This window comes from Ovis aries, chromosome 7 (assembly GCF_016772045.2).
Source record: "Ovis aries strain OAR_USU_Benz2616 breed Rambouillet chromosome 7, ARS-UI_Ramb_v3.0, whole genome shotgun sequence".
NCBI lineage: Eukaryota > Metazoa > Chordata > Mammalia > Artiodactyla > Bovidae > Ovis > Ovis aries.
In genome coordinates this window covers 95284603-95299825 of record NC_056060.1, presented here as the reverse complement: position 1 = coordinate 95299825, position 15223 = coordinate 95284603, and the positions used below count along the sequence as shown (strand labels likewise).

General features: G+C 43.3%; 1 protein-coding gene across 1 annotated transcript in view; it reads right to left on the bottom strand.

The window, feature by feature from the left end:
* The window catches only part of LOC114115898 (uncharacterized), a 104777-nt gene that overhangs the window by 41636 nt on the left and 47918 nt on the right, over positions 1 to 15223 (bottom strand). The window lies entirely within an intron of this gene.

The following is a 15223-nucleotide window of genomic DNA, read 5'->3' as shown; positions in this document are numbered from 1 at the left end:
TTTAATTTGACACTTAAAGTCAATTTGCAATTTACTTTGCTGTTTCAGTTTACTGGAGTGACTCATTCATTTCTTGACTGTTACTGTGTTTGAAGAGCTAAGATAAATGCATATTAAGTTTATATAGCATTTTATGTAAGTATATTGCCCCTTTACTTCCCACATCCGCAAGAGTCAGGGTTTAGCTCATGAAATATTTATTAGCAATAAAAATGCTATATATTCAGCAAACAAAACTCCACCTCATTTATAAATTAGGTACCCATGTATACTTGTCACACAATAAATCAAAAGCAATTAAAAAGAATTACATTGAGTTGCCTGCTAATCCATAAAGATTTACTTTATTCTCACCTGACTATTTTATGTGCTCACTGGCCAAAACAATTTGATGGCTATTTTGGAAGCCTGGAGGTGATAGGATTTCTCATCACCTAAGCGTTCACCTAGGTTACCTTTTAGGAGCTATGGGAACCCGCCCCATACATTCTTCAAGCCAGATGTGGGAGTCTGGTCTGTCCTCTGCCTGTGTATCTTCAGACCCTCAGGGTGCAAGCATTTTTCTTTTTATACTTTTATTGATTTATTTATTTTCCTCCACGCTGGGTCTTCCTTGCTTTTCCTGCTTTTCTCCGGTTGTGGAGAGTGGGGGCCTCTCTCTAGTTGGGGGGTGTGGGCTTCTCCTTGTGGAAGCTTCTGTTGTTACAGAGCTGGGGCTTTAGGACGCTCAGGCTTCAGTAGTGGCGGTGCCTGGGCTTAGCTGCTCTGCAGGACATAAGATCTTCCTGGATCAGGGATCGAACCCTTGTCTCCGGCATTGGCAGGCGGATTCTTTACCACTGAGCCACCAGGGACACCCTCAAGCACTTTCTCACTGCAGACTTTCTAACCTTGAGAATAAATTTACACAGGACGGTATGTACTTCAAATGCACCGGCACTGAAAGAGGGCAAGACACGCCCCCCGCTCCTGTGAAATGAACGGAGACACGGACATCAAGACACCACCGATGCGTGCTTTTACTACTTTTTTCCAAAATGGTTTTGTATTTATACCCAAATCCTCAGCTACGAGAAAGCCTGAGGAAGTGTCTACCCCTGAGAAAACCGAAACCAGCGACAACTTGGGAAAGGTGTGTGTGGCTACCTCTTGGCTTTCTTCTTAAAGTATTTTATGTACTGATGGCTGACCAATGGAGTATTTCATCTTGAAAGTCAGTTATCTCAGTGAATGAATATACTTTTCCTTTCCAAAAAACTGTATTTACCTTTCAATGAACCAGATGTCTTAGAATTCCTTCCAAAAGGTTTAGGAGTAAACACACCACTCTCCAAAGAGAAAGGTAAAAAGCATTGTGATGGAAGGATGGTTCTCATTTTCTCAAAAATAAAAAAAAAGAAAAAAAGAGGAAGCACAAATGATTCAGTGACTTGCTGCAGGCCACTTAGTGATTCAGAGGAACCAGTGATGGAAGTCTGACTCAGCAAACACATTCAGCAAGCAAGAGATGGACACTTAAACATTTACTGTATGGCTCTTCATGCGTGCGGCTATGCGTATGATGTTGCTGGTACAAGGCACAAACCCACCACCGTTTTACACTGACCACACCCACAGTGAGAACAGGAAGGCGTTTGTCAATGCACTCAGTCCGTCCTCAGGATGAACAAGCAGACGCTAACCATCACTTGCCATGGGCTAAATCTCTGTGTTCAGGAGAAAGAAAGGAGAGAGAAGGGAAGCTGATCACTGTTGCTATGTCCTATATGAACAGGGCGTGGCAACGGTAAGAAGAGTGAAAGTGAAAGTCACTCAGTGTGTCCAACTCTTTGAGACCCCGTGGATGGAATTCTCCAGGCCAGAACACTGGAGTAGGAGGCCTTTCCCTTCTCCAGGGGATCTTCCCAACCCAGGGACCAAACCCAGGTCTCCCGCATTGCAGGCGGATTCTTTACCAGCTGAGCCACAAGGGAAGCCCAAGAATACTGGAGTGGGTAGCCTATCCCTTCTCCAGGGGATCTTCCTCACCGAGGAATGGGACTGGGGTCTCCTGCATTGCAGGCGGATTCTTGACCAACTGAGCTATCAGGGAGGCCCAAGAAGAGTTGAGAGGGAGGGAATCCGTCTAAAATATCCCCAAGCTCTGCCACGTAACTAGTACAGTGATTCTCAGTGTGGCAATTCTGCCCCCCTTCCCAGGGGACGTTTGGCAATACTAGAGACTTTTTACTAGTCATGGTTAGGGCTGCAGCTGGCATTTAGTGGGAAGAGACGGTGGATGAGACCGTGGATGTTGCTCAGTCTCCAAGAAGGCAGAGGCAGCTTCCCACAATGGAGAGCTAATTTCAGCTCAAACTGCAGATACAGCTGCAGTGGAGAAACCCTGAACGAGTGACACGACATTGAGTAAGTTATTGAACTTCGGGAAATGCAAGTCTCTTTATCTGTATAATACTATTAATAATACAGCAGTCCCTACCTTGATGGATGGGTGAGCTACTGCAAGAGATAATTCAAGTGAAGTCCTTCATTCTGTTATTGGAATGTCTAGAGAACTGAAAGTATTTTTAAATTATTTTTTGTTAATAAGCCCATGTCACTTCATGTAACAGCACGTGAAGAAAGAAAAATATGTGGGCACCAGAATAATGCAACAGTTTAAGCTTAATGATAGTATTAAAAAATAAAATTCAGAATCAAACAGTCTCATTTGGTTCAGTCTAGACTATTTTAATTTAATCCCATCCCCACCAATAAGAAAAACTATAATGGAATCAATCCCCCAGAACATTCCTCATCATTTACCCTGTGAAAGTTCTAGAGATTTCCCTAAAAGGGTGATTCAGACAACACAGCCTTACAGTTTTGTGGGGAGTGTTTCATCAGGAGAAATTTATGCTAAACGAGGATGTGTAAAATTATTATCATTTTAATATCATCTTTGAAATCCTAGCTTTTATTCCAAGAATGATTTTTTTTTTTTTAGTTCAAGTCTTCAGGGTTTTGATTTCATTCTTTTGAACTGTCAGCTGTGACCACATCTAAAGAGACAGCTTGCATTTGTCTGCGGAACCCATGGTAGGGTTTGAGTAACAGCAAAGTGTTCACTTAAAAAAAAAAATGCCACAGTCAAGTCCTTTAATTTGTTGAAACAGTTAGAAGCTGAGCTAGACCTAAGAATCGAATATGTTTTTCTGCTTTAGGTGGTGAAAGCGGCCAGAAACCACAAGATTATATGTCAAACGAGCAAACAAAGCAAGTCTGGAAAATCTCGGACAGCAGAGGCAGCTCTTCCTGGGGAATCCTTTGGCGCTGCTGGCACCCTGGTGTCTGCTGCCAGCGACGATTAGAGACCAAGAGGAGGTCTGCTACTTTTCATTCCTTTGCCAGATACAAGCTAGATGACAAAGCAGCTTCAAGGCTGGGTTACTTGTGCCCATGTCCTGAAATGCTGAGTGAATGTAACCGTGCTTTTCTCTTAATATCATTTTGAAAACAAAGTAAAAGTGAACTTCCTCCTTTGACGGTTACAAATACTTCCAGTTCTCTGAACATTCCAATAACAGAATGAAGGACTTCACTTGAATTATCTCTTAAAACCTCCAGTTGGGAACCTTTTCGAACACACAAACAAGGGTCAAATAGCAAATAAGCTTTTGCCTATATAACATAGTGTAGATTTGCTTATAGCCAAACTGGAGAATTCTAATCTATAAAGGAAAGTCAACTCAAAAATGAAAACCGGTACTATCTTTAACATTCACATGCTACCTGGGAATATCTTTGACTCATCTAAATTCCATAAGAACCAGCTTACCTTTCTGCATTGATTTCTTGGATTTGAACATTTTTTCTGACTTTGAGAAATACCATGGCCCAATTATATAAATGTTGGGGTCATTACTAAACTGATGCCATGTCTACCATGCCCATGAGAATTTGCCTACTGGTGTTCTAGCTTCAAATTTTTTTTTTTTAATTAAACAAAAACCTCCTTTTACTTTGACACCCACACATATGGCTATATATAAATATATAGGTATATATAATGAACATCATATTTCCAATTCCTAAACTGTGGAAAGATTGACACATAAAGATGAGTTTTACCAAGATTGTAAAATGCTGCTTTGGGACATTATGTAATTTCATTTATTTTATTTTATTGTGGTAAGAGCACTTAGCAAGATAACTCTCAGCAAATAAAGTACAAAATGCAGCAACTGTTAATACAGACACCATACTGTAAACAGAGGACTAAAACTTACTCATCTTGCGTAACTGAAACTTCATGCTCCTTGATCACTGTTTCTTACACCAGTATTATCAGTGCAATGAGCAGAACAGATAAAAAGCTCAGGCTCCACAGCACCTGGGGCTGAAGCTGGGCTCTGCTGTTAGAAGCTGTGTGGTATGTGCACAGGTTACTAACCTCTCTGTGCCTCATTTTCCTCCTCCGTAAAAATAATTAAATAAATCATATATGCGTATATGCTATATATATATATATATATATATATAACACATAACATATATGTGCAGGAATATATTGGTATGTGTGTGGCATGTAGAACTAATGCCAAGAAGACAGATAACGTAAAAATATTTGCGATCATTATCACTATCAGCAAGCTGAAGCACTGGTACACCTAAAGAACATCAAGAAAGGAAAATGTATATGCCTTTGTATTCTCATTCTAAAATGAATAAAATCCACACATCCTCGATCTCAACGAACTTTAACATTGCAGAATCCAGAACACTGAATAAAATACCCACTACGTATGCACTCATACCTATAACACACACACACACACACACACACACACACACACACACACAATGATTCTGTATACTGAGATTATAATTGCTGGTGATTTCACTCTTTTAACTTTGGATTTTCCAAACTATCTACAAATAAGCTCACCTCACCTCTTCAATTAGAAGTAAAGAGGTTCACATTTTTCAAAGGAGGATAGTTGTGGAATTCTCATTACAGCTGAAAAAGATGAGCCCGGTTTGAGTGAGGGAGGCAACGTTAGCAGACTGACAATACAGAGACTGCCCTGAAAACATAATCAGCTGTCATGAAGCAGGTGGGAAAAAGAACAGTAAGAGAAATAAAACATTTGAGTGATGTCTTGCTCTTTGAACGCAGAGGACAGATCTCGAGTCAAACCTGAGGAAGGGTGGCTTGGAAATGCTTGGGCGCTGGAGACCTTATTGAATGCTGATGATGGATAACTTGACAAGCATTTTTTGCCTCAATCTCACCTCCATCTGGTAGGTCGCTATTTGGACCATTTTATCAATATGGAAACCAGAGGTCAAGGTCACGTCGACCGTCAGCAGCCATGACGAAAGGCCAGTCACATTCCCCAGCTCTGTTACTTACCCTTTCAGGATGCCACAGAGGCCCTCGTCTGCGTCGTGCCCCTCCTCAGCCTTGATACCTTTCATCACTGCCTGTACCACACTTCCCCTTCATGCCCACCCTGTTCCTGGCTTTTGGGATGCAGTGAAGAGTCCGCAGGAGTAAAAAGCCTCATATTGCTCCCATGCAGAAGGCCTGACTAAGGTAGGGCCAGAGGTGTCTGCACCCACCAGCATCACAGATGAGCGGCTGCAGGCATGGACACTGACTCCGTGAAGCTTCGGAAAGCATCTTTCAGCGCCATCTAGAAACCTCTGTCAGCCGGCATCTGAGGAGGAGGCTAGGTTCCGCACAGCAAGTGGGTCTCTGCTGAAGTTGGGCAGGCCTGCACGGACCCCAGAGAAGGATGTCTGTCCTCTGTGGCTCTGGGGGGCACACTGTCCTGATCCGAAAGACCCGAAGTGGAGAGAGCTGCAGAGATGACTTAAGATGAAACTCCAAGCCCGCCTGCACCCGGCCACCAGATCTCAGCAGGGAATGTCTATTGCTCGACAGAAACGCAGAATCAAGACTTCACAAAAAATACCTTTTATGATTCTAACTGACTGCCACATTTTTTTTCTTCATGTCTACCTTTCAGCTTCCCCCTCCCTCCTCGTGTAATTTCTCCTGCTAATTATTTAAAGAAGAAAGGAGCGCAATGCCCAAGTCAATACCGTAAGGCCTGGTATGTGCTCACACCATTCCTAAAATGCATTTCCCAGTCCTGTACAAGTATTACTCAACTCTTGGATTTTATGAGTCAAGTAGTGAAGAAGCCCCAGTTCATCAGTGCTTAAACAGGGGTTAGGACAAGAGAGCAATGTAATTGCGGAGGCTTCCTCAGACTGAAGATTCACAGGTAACGGACAGGGAAGCCCATATACCCTGAGGGATAAATAAATAAATCCTATTACAGGGAAAAAGACAGACCTGGGCACCACAGGAGCCCATCAATAACAAAAACCTAGTGCTAATCTCCTCCCATTCTTAAAACCTCCATATACCCATTGTTAGATTCTGATTAGCTTAAGAAAGGCGCCTTTCTCTCCTTTTCACTGATTTTCAGGACTCACAGAACAGTACAATCAACAGGCAGCGCCTGTGTTATATAAAGTAAGTTGCATTTTGTCCCTTGTACAATGCCTTGAGGAAATATTCTTTAAGTAAGCCAGGAGCGCTGATCTAGACTGTATGCTTCAGAGCCCTGGGATGTGCTGGGAGGCTCCCCTCATGGCATATACCGCCTGATTCTGGGCGTACCCAGGGCTTTGAGCCACTGTTGCCAAAATAGGAGTGTTCTGCTCCCAGAATTCATGGCTTTAGCCCATATCTGAATCCTGTTCATGGGACACAGTGCCTTCAGCTGCTCCAGGAATGAGCTCCTTGACTGTTACCACTGGGGAACTCTGCCCACTCCAGTTTACCAGCAGCACAGATTTCAGCCTTCACATGCACAAGGCCCCGGGTTCAATCCTCAGCACCTCCAACTGGAACTCAGCTTCTTGCGTGGCGTTACTTTGGTGCTAACCAAAAATGGCCCTTGGTTTTGAGGACTTCCCTTGTGGCTCAGTGGTAAAGAATCCACCTGCCTAAGCAGGAGACACAGGAGACTCGGATTTGATCCCTGGGTCGGGAAGATCTCCTGGAGAAGGGAATGGCAACCCACTCCTATATTCTTGCCTGGAGACTCCCCTGGACAGAGAAGCCTGGCAGGCCACAGTCCATGGGGTCACAAAGACTCCGACACTACTGAGCAACTAACACTTTCACCTTTCTACTTCTTTCAGTAGTATGACCTAGCATAAAAAATTAAATGAATCAAAATTAAAAACAAATAAATGCCCCCAAAGTATTTACTACCAGAAGGACTGGGACATTCTAACTTTCAGAGTTGATCCCTCTCAATAATTTTCAGAATCTTATAGAGAGTATCTTTCTATTTTTTTTTTTTTTTTTGGATCGAATGATTTTCTATTTCAGAAAAGGGCTAGGAGAGGAATATGGAGGAAGCTTAGCTTAACCTCCAAAGACGTGCAGTGAGACAATGTACAACTCTTACCCTGAAAACTTGTGCAGAATATAATGGAATATAGAACAAGACAATAAGATTGATCTAAGAGGCAGAATCCTGTGGAAAGGTGCCCTTTTTTCATAGTTACCACTTAACATCTCTCAAAATTAGGCGCTTTCATTCTAATAATAAAAAGCAGCTAGACTTTACTCAGCACTTTCTTTGCAAGACAAATTAATGCTTAATGATTGTATGTAATCCCTACAATGAGTACATAAGATAAGACTAACTCTTATCCCCATTACATATATCATAATAACGATTGTAACAGCAACAATAGCTAGGATTTATCTACTTAGTGCTTAACTACGTGCTAGACACCTTCCGGGTAGCTCAGCTGGTAAGGAATCCACTTGCAATGCAGGAGACCCCGGTTTGATTCCTGGCTCGGAAAGTTCCCCTTGGGAAGGGATAGGCTACCCACTCCAGTATTTGGGGGCTTCTCTGGTGGCTCAGATGGTAAAGAAATCCACCTACAATGCAGGAGACCTGGGTTCGATCCCTGGGTTGGAAAGATCCCCTGAAGGAGGGCATGTCAACCCACTCCATGTCCTGGAGAATCCCCACGGACAGAGGAACCTGGCAGGCTACAGTTCATGGGGTCACAAAGAGTCAGACACGACTGACTGACACCTTACTTAATCATCTTCATTTAATCCATATAGTAGCATTATGAACCTAGTTCTCTAGTTGCTTCCATTGCACAAATAAAGAAATTAAACCCGCAGAGGTTAAGGAACTAACCAAGATCATTACCAATGAATGCCAGAATTTCAACCTCGATTGAAATCACTCTAGACTTCTTAATCACTTTAATCTATTGCCTCAAACAAACACAAAGTACAATGAAAGTCAATAAGTGGGATTGAGGAACATCTCTATGAGTTTTTGTTTGAGGCAGTAGGTCAAAGTGGTTAAGAAGTCTAGAGTGATTTCAGTTTCAGGCTCGTTGCCACTTTCACAGAGGTTCCTAAATCAAAAGAAACTATGATTACCCATTATACACACACGCACACATCACATAGTCATAAGGCATATGTATCAAAATAGTGCTCATCTTGCTGTTGATAAGAATATAAAATCTTTATTTTATTTTGCTTTACTATCACCCTGTAGATCTAAGAGTAGGATCTAAGTCACCTTAAACAGGCAGATCCCTCAAAAATGGGATGGTAGGTGATTACGTAAATATCTTCCACTGTTGGAGTTACTGGTTCCTATAAGTAGCTTCCTCTTTAAGCTTCATCAAAACTTGGCAGAAAGATTTATTTTGTACAATTTAGAGACATGAAAACTTAGACACAGAAAAATAATGAATCACACAAATATTTAAGGTGAGTTCTTCCTCCAAAGCTGGTACTCTTTCCACGAACAGATGGGGTCAGCTCCCTACTTGTCACCCCCTCCAAGAAAAAGCAGCCAGTGTAAACGATAAACTCTGTGAGCAGAGAAGTCCACTATAGTAAAGCACCTAAGTTGACACCATCTGCCTCTGTGTTCACAGGTACAGCTGTCATCTGTAACCAAGTCTTCATCCCTTCAAAGACTACAGCCCAGGTTGAAACAAAGTAACAGAATCATATTTATCACACATCCTAATTGTGGACAAATGATATGGAAAAATAGCACTGCAGAAAGACCCTAAATATCAGGCCTTTATTCACTCAAATGAAATGTGGCAAAGGGATTTTTGGACCCTATCCTCTAACCTTGACCCCACTCTCCCAACAAAACACTCTCCTTTTCTTCTGAATAAAAATAAAGAATTTTATTATTTAAAATCTATTTTTGCAAATTAAAAACAATGGACACTGTAAAACAAACGTTATAAACCACACGTAATGTCACTACTGCAGAGGGAGAATGGTTGGCCTTTCGCCCCGTTACACGATGGAGGTCCTCACCCTTGGGTCAGGCTTCAGCGCCAACATGACTGGACTTGCGACTTCAGTTGTCACCCACGAGGACTGACTGGATCTTTGAACCAAAGGAAGGGAACAGCCACCATTTTGTCCCGGGAAGAGGAGAAGTGGTAGAATTTCCTAAACTGTTTGAACTAGGACTGAATGGTCCTGTGGAACTATTGTTTTCCTTTCTTTGACCACCAAGCATAGAGGCCGGTCCTCTCTGGGGGTAAGTGGCATCCTGTAACGAGCCAAGCGAACCCACCGGCTTGTCATTCAGGGCACTGCCGGCTCTGTTCTAGAATCCTGGAACACCCCCGCCTGCCGCAGCATCCTGACCATCTCCAAACAAATGGGAAGCTGATCTGCATAAACCTCATTTCCATTTTATTTATCCTCTGCCCAAATCTAGATCAGAATGTTTAATATCATCCCCACTGTGGGAGGTCTCGTGAATTCAAAGGCCATTCGTGGTCAACGATGAGAAGGTCTGGATTCCCAGATGTGGATTTATATTCAAAATTAAAAGCAGAAACAAGAGAAAGTGTGTTGCCAGATAGAGAGCATGGAAAACAAAAGAACCAGTAAAGGATAAACGTGGCAGAAACCAGAAACCGCTGCTAAGGTCACCCGTTTCTACTGATGAGCTAGCAAGTCACCACTTAGGGACGCCTAAGATGACACCCGGCTCTTTACTTGCATTTCCACATTTAACCATTTTTTAACTCCCAAATATACAAGGAAAGATCCAGAGAAAAATGATAACCAAAACGAAGGAGGTTTTCTCAATGTTAAACAGCCTCTAAACAGAAGAAGCAACATTCAAACTAGTGTCTGGCTGTGACCTCATTCCTTCACCCACCACCCCAGCTCCCCTCTCTTCCACTGACCCTTGGTTTTTTGACATTAGCCCAAAATACATCAGAAAAGTGTCCTAATAAAGGTAAACAAAAACTGGTGACTCATTCAGTATTTGAGTGTTTTCTTCTCCTTGAACATTAAAAGGACAAACTGTTAAACTAAACTCTAGGTTTGTGAGTCAGATTTTGAGAGTGTGTATGATTACTGGTTTCCAAGAATAAATCTGCTTAATGTTGTAATAAACACATACACACATACATATATGAGCACATAATTTCTTGAGCAAACACAGTCCCATTAGAAGGAGAAAACACAACTACTTGTGAAAACTCTGCAAAAATCCTGCAACACAAACAGCATCTCCACTGACTCATTAATTCTGGCCTAAATTTGCTGCTGTCAGGCAAATCAGGCACACTGTCCGGCAGACACCCACCTGCTATTAGGCCGAATGTGCCTGGCGTCTTGACATTCTATTGATTCCAATCCAAAGCTTATGTAAAAAAAAAGGCATCTCAGAGTCCAAAAGGAATTTTAGCCGCAAATACTTTGGGAGAAATCCAAACAACTAAACACAGAAAGAAAGACGAGATGCAAATCTGAGTGGCAAAATCGAGACAACCCAAACCAGCCTGGTAGAAGCTCAAGGACAAATCGACAAAGGACCCTGCTTCCCCTTTTGGCAACTACCGATTTTAGGACATTCCAATGGCCCCCGCATTGAATGGGACTTCCCAGGTGGCTCTGATAAAGAATTCAACTGAGAATGCAGGAGATGCAAGAGGCTTGGGTTTGATCCCTGGGTCGGGAAGATACCCTGGAGTAAGAAATGGCAGCCTGCTTCAGTATTCTTGCCGGGAGAGTTCCATGGACAGAGGAGCCTGGCGGGCTACAGTCGATAGGCTTGCAAACAGTCAGACATGACTGAGCAACCGAACACCCACCCTTGACGAATCTGCACTATCACTACCCTCAAAGCACGTCATTACTGCGCCATAGGTGTTGCTTTCAAAGAGGATTGCCAGTTTCTGTCCCTGGAGTCCTGTGAGTCTTCACTAGAAATCTGCTGAACCATGCATAGGATCCTGATCAGGACAAAGGTTCTGAAGCTGTTCAGAAGAACCAGAAACCACTTACAGTGCTTAAGAATACTGCATGCTTTAATCTCCAGAACAGCCCCATGAGCTAAGAGTTTTATTGCCATTTTACAGATAAGGAAAGCTGAGGTTCTGAGAGGTAATTTTCTCCAAATGACTGAAACAATCAGAGACTAAAGAAGAGAGGGCATCAGGATTCATTTAGAAAGTTTCTGGCACCTCCCCAGCCTCCCTCCACTCCTAAAATAACCTCGGCCTAAATGGAATGGGTGTATGTCCAATTTCCAAGTCCTGGCACTCGTGGCTTCAGTGGCAGCTGCTTGTCACAGTCAACTTTGCATAAACAGGCTGGCTCTCATGGTGTTCTTTAAAACCAGAATAATTCTGTCTTTACTTTAGCCAAGGGAAGACATGCATTTCAAAATAAAAGTGAGTATCTATCTGGATAAAGAGGCAAAGGAGAAACCTGCAATCCCACGGAGCAACACGGCTCTCAGCTGGCCCCCCCGCCCCCAGCCCCCGTCCTCCCCTCCACCCACCTCCCAGCTGCCATCAGCCGCTGCAGGGCGCCCTCTGGCTTCAAAAGCAGTTCCAGGGGGAACAGAAGCCCCAGGTTCAGAGGGCCAGCTGGCAGGGGGACCGCACCCCTCGGGAAGGGTGGAAGAGGAGCGGAGATTCACCGCAGAGGTCGGTCAGCTCAAAGACAAGAATTCAAAGGGTTTCCAAAACCTGATTTCTATCAGGACTGCCAGGGCAGATCAAAAGGTATGAGGTTCCAACTGGGAGGGATGTGTTTCTGCTGCTCAGATGCCAGGTTTGCAAGGGGATCCCGGGTTTCTGAGCACCAGGCTGGATTTCAGGAGCAGGGGCGGCCATCAAGGTGTCCATCAGACTCATTTCATCCCTACCACCTCAAGGCAGCAGAATTTCACCCACCAATAAAGCTGTCTGTGACTCTGAGCGTTTCTGGGAGTTAAAGCACTCTGCTTTTTACAAGAGTGCTCCTGAACTGAGCTAGATCAACGAAACGCGTGAAATAAAAAGCTCCTTAGGATAGTCTGCAGCGTGCCTCGACCCCAGCTCCCCTCACGCTGCTGCACTGTCATTGCCTTCGACCCGTGACTGGGGTTGGAGGCCCTGCCTGCAAGTCGGGCCAGCGCATCCCTCCCTTTCCTGGGGCCTCTGATTTACAAGGTGACTTTTCAGAGACAGCCGCTTAGCCATCTATTCTTGGTTTATCATCCATCGGTTATCATTGTTACTGCTGCCATTTATTCAAAATGATTATGGACTTAGAAAGATGTTCTTCTCTGATAATAATGTTTGCAATATGCTTTCACACCGCCTAGTTAACACGGCGTGCCTGTGATTTTTTGTTCTGGCACAAGTCGCAAAAGCTGCTGCAGTGGAATGTTTCGTAGCTTTCAAAATGGTTATCTGTAAAACTGTTTGGGGGCGAGGGGGAACAGGTACCCATGCACCTATCTATCCATCTATCGATATCCGTATATCTATGTAGATATTTGTATATCCACAGATAGATAGATATGTATATACATACACATATATATTTTAAACAATGAATTGTGTTAAAATGAGAAAGGCAGCGCCGCAAGCAACATTGAAAATATCGGCCCTTTCCTCTCAACTTAGTGGGACAGACTCTCGTGGTTGTGACGGCCACTTGCTGAATCAAGGCCCAAGTCTGCCCTTGACCCTCTCCCTCAAGTCCTACTGACAGCTGGAGATGTAGAACAGGCATGTTAAAGGCAGAGCATGGTCCTCAGAGGCTAATAAACTGAAAAATGGTGCACTGGCCAGAAAGCAGAGTCTCAAAAGGGACTGCGGCTGCAGGAAATTAATAAAACTCCATGCATATCTTTTTAAAGTCAGCAGCAGTGGACTGTGACTGGAATTCACCTCTTCAGTCATGCACTCGCCTCCCCTCGATACGGACAGGAGTCCTATAAGAGCACGGCAGGAGAAAATGGATTCATACGTCATTTAAAATGAATCATTTCACTTCCTCTCCTCCATTTTTATACATATTGACAAAATATAAAAATACATTTTAAAAAATCGATTCGCCTTTGTCGTTTTCTACCCCAACAGCAAAAGGAGACATCAGAATTATAACACTTGATAGCCTTTGAATAACTACTTAAATGGGGCCACTCACAACGGGCATTCCGAGGGCCTCAGATGGGCCAACCCCAAACGAAAAACAGTCAAGGCATTACAAATCGCATCTTATTTATTTCAAGATTTGAATTTCCATTTTATTTTTAACAAGAGCTTCACAGTTCACTGACAAATGTCCTGAGCTATATTTAGAGGCATACCAGTATTTAAGATCAGGGGCTCACATGGACAGATTGAGCTTTTCACGTTTCTAAACAGAAATACACAGCATGTGGGCATTGTGTGACTTTCACGTCAAGGATTTGGATTAGTTATCAGAATTTCTGCTCTCCTCTGAGCATAGCGTATCATTGCTCTTGGGGGTTTATCTGAAGGGCTTTCGAGGGGTGTCTGTAGCGTCTTTTCTCTGATGCAATAGAATATTTCCACCACCAAGCAAGCAACCGTTTTAATACGGCAAACTGCGTCTGAAACGCATTTGAAAACAAAACCAACAAATGACTTGTTAGGCTACTCACAAAAGGTACAAGCCGTTTGCACTGCTGTTGCTTTAGGAATTAGATTTTCAGAAGTTGGAAAGCATAGTCTTTGACTTTCCTTGAAAGAATGCTAGAGGCAATATGCTGATTATGTTTCAAAGAAGGAAAAGGAAGTGTTGAAAGCTTTTAATAACGTGTACAATTCTGAATTTGTAAGCACCGAACACAAAACAATGATAATGTTTTATCACTTTATAAGCGTAAGGGACTCTCTCTACTGTTTGGAGACAGCAGATACTTGTAGACAAATTATAACATCCCCGCTTCTATGCCCAGATAGAGGAAAACAACCAAATATGAGGCATCGGAAGATAACCATGGGGATGAAAATACATAGCTGTTGTTCCAAAAGGAAAACACGAAAACACCAAGCATAATTAAAATAGTAGCAAACCTGAAAGCAATTCGAATAACTGAGGCTTTGCTCATAAGTTTCCGAGACCGTCTCTGACAGCCAGAGTTTCAGTTACAGCAGAGACTGCGAGAAAAGGAAGATTGTTTTATCTCTAGGTTGGTCACCGGTGAACTCAATGGCAGATTATTAATCAGAGGAAGTACAGAGTATGAATACACAAGGCTGTGAATACTCTCTTAAAGCCTTAGTGCAATAAGCCTCCTTCCCAATTCTAGAAAATGCCTTCCCAAACAGTTTTATAGGCAAGAGAGAATGAAGGTTCACTGAACTCCTTAAAAGCCATGTCCTTCCCAGACACTGCGCTAAGCACTTAACATATATTCCTCGCTTTAATCTTCCGGATAGTACAGCCAAGGAGGCGGGATCATCCCTTCTTTACAGACAAACAATTTGACACTCAGCAGTGTGGGCGCTTAGCAGTGGAACCATGGCTGGAAGGTGATTCTCTGGAACAAAGGGGCCGCTTCTGCCTTCCCTCCTGTACCCTCTTGCTCTCCGTAGCCTTTAGAGAGGCTTGAAATTCGTGCAGCAGGTTGTTCATTAGCCCTTCCGCCCCGTGGGAAGAAGCACAGTCTAGGCCACGGTTTCCAATACGAGCTCTGAACAGCTTTGATTCAGAGCCACAGGCATTCATCCTGTTCATCTCTCCTTACTCCATTTAGCTACCCAGGTGGCTCAGTGATAAAGAATCCACCTGTCAATGCAGGAGACACAAGAGATGCAGGTTCGATCCCTGAGTCGGGAAGATCCCCTCAAGGAAGAAATGGCTACCCACTCC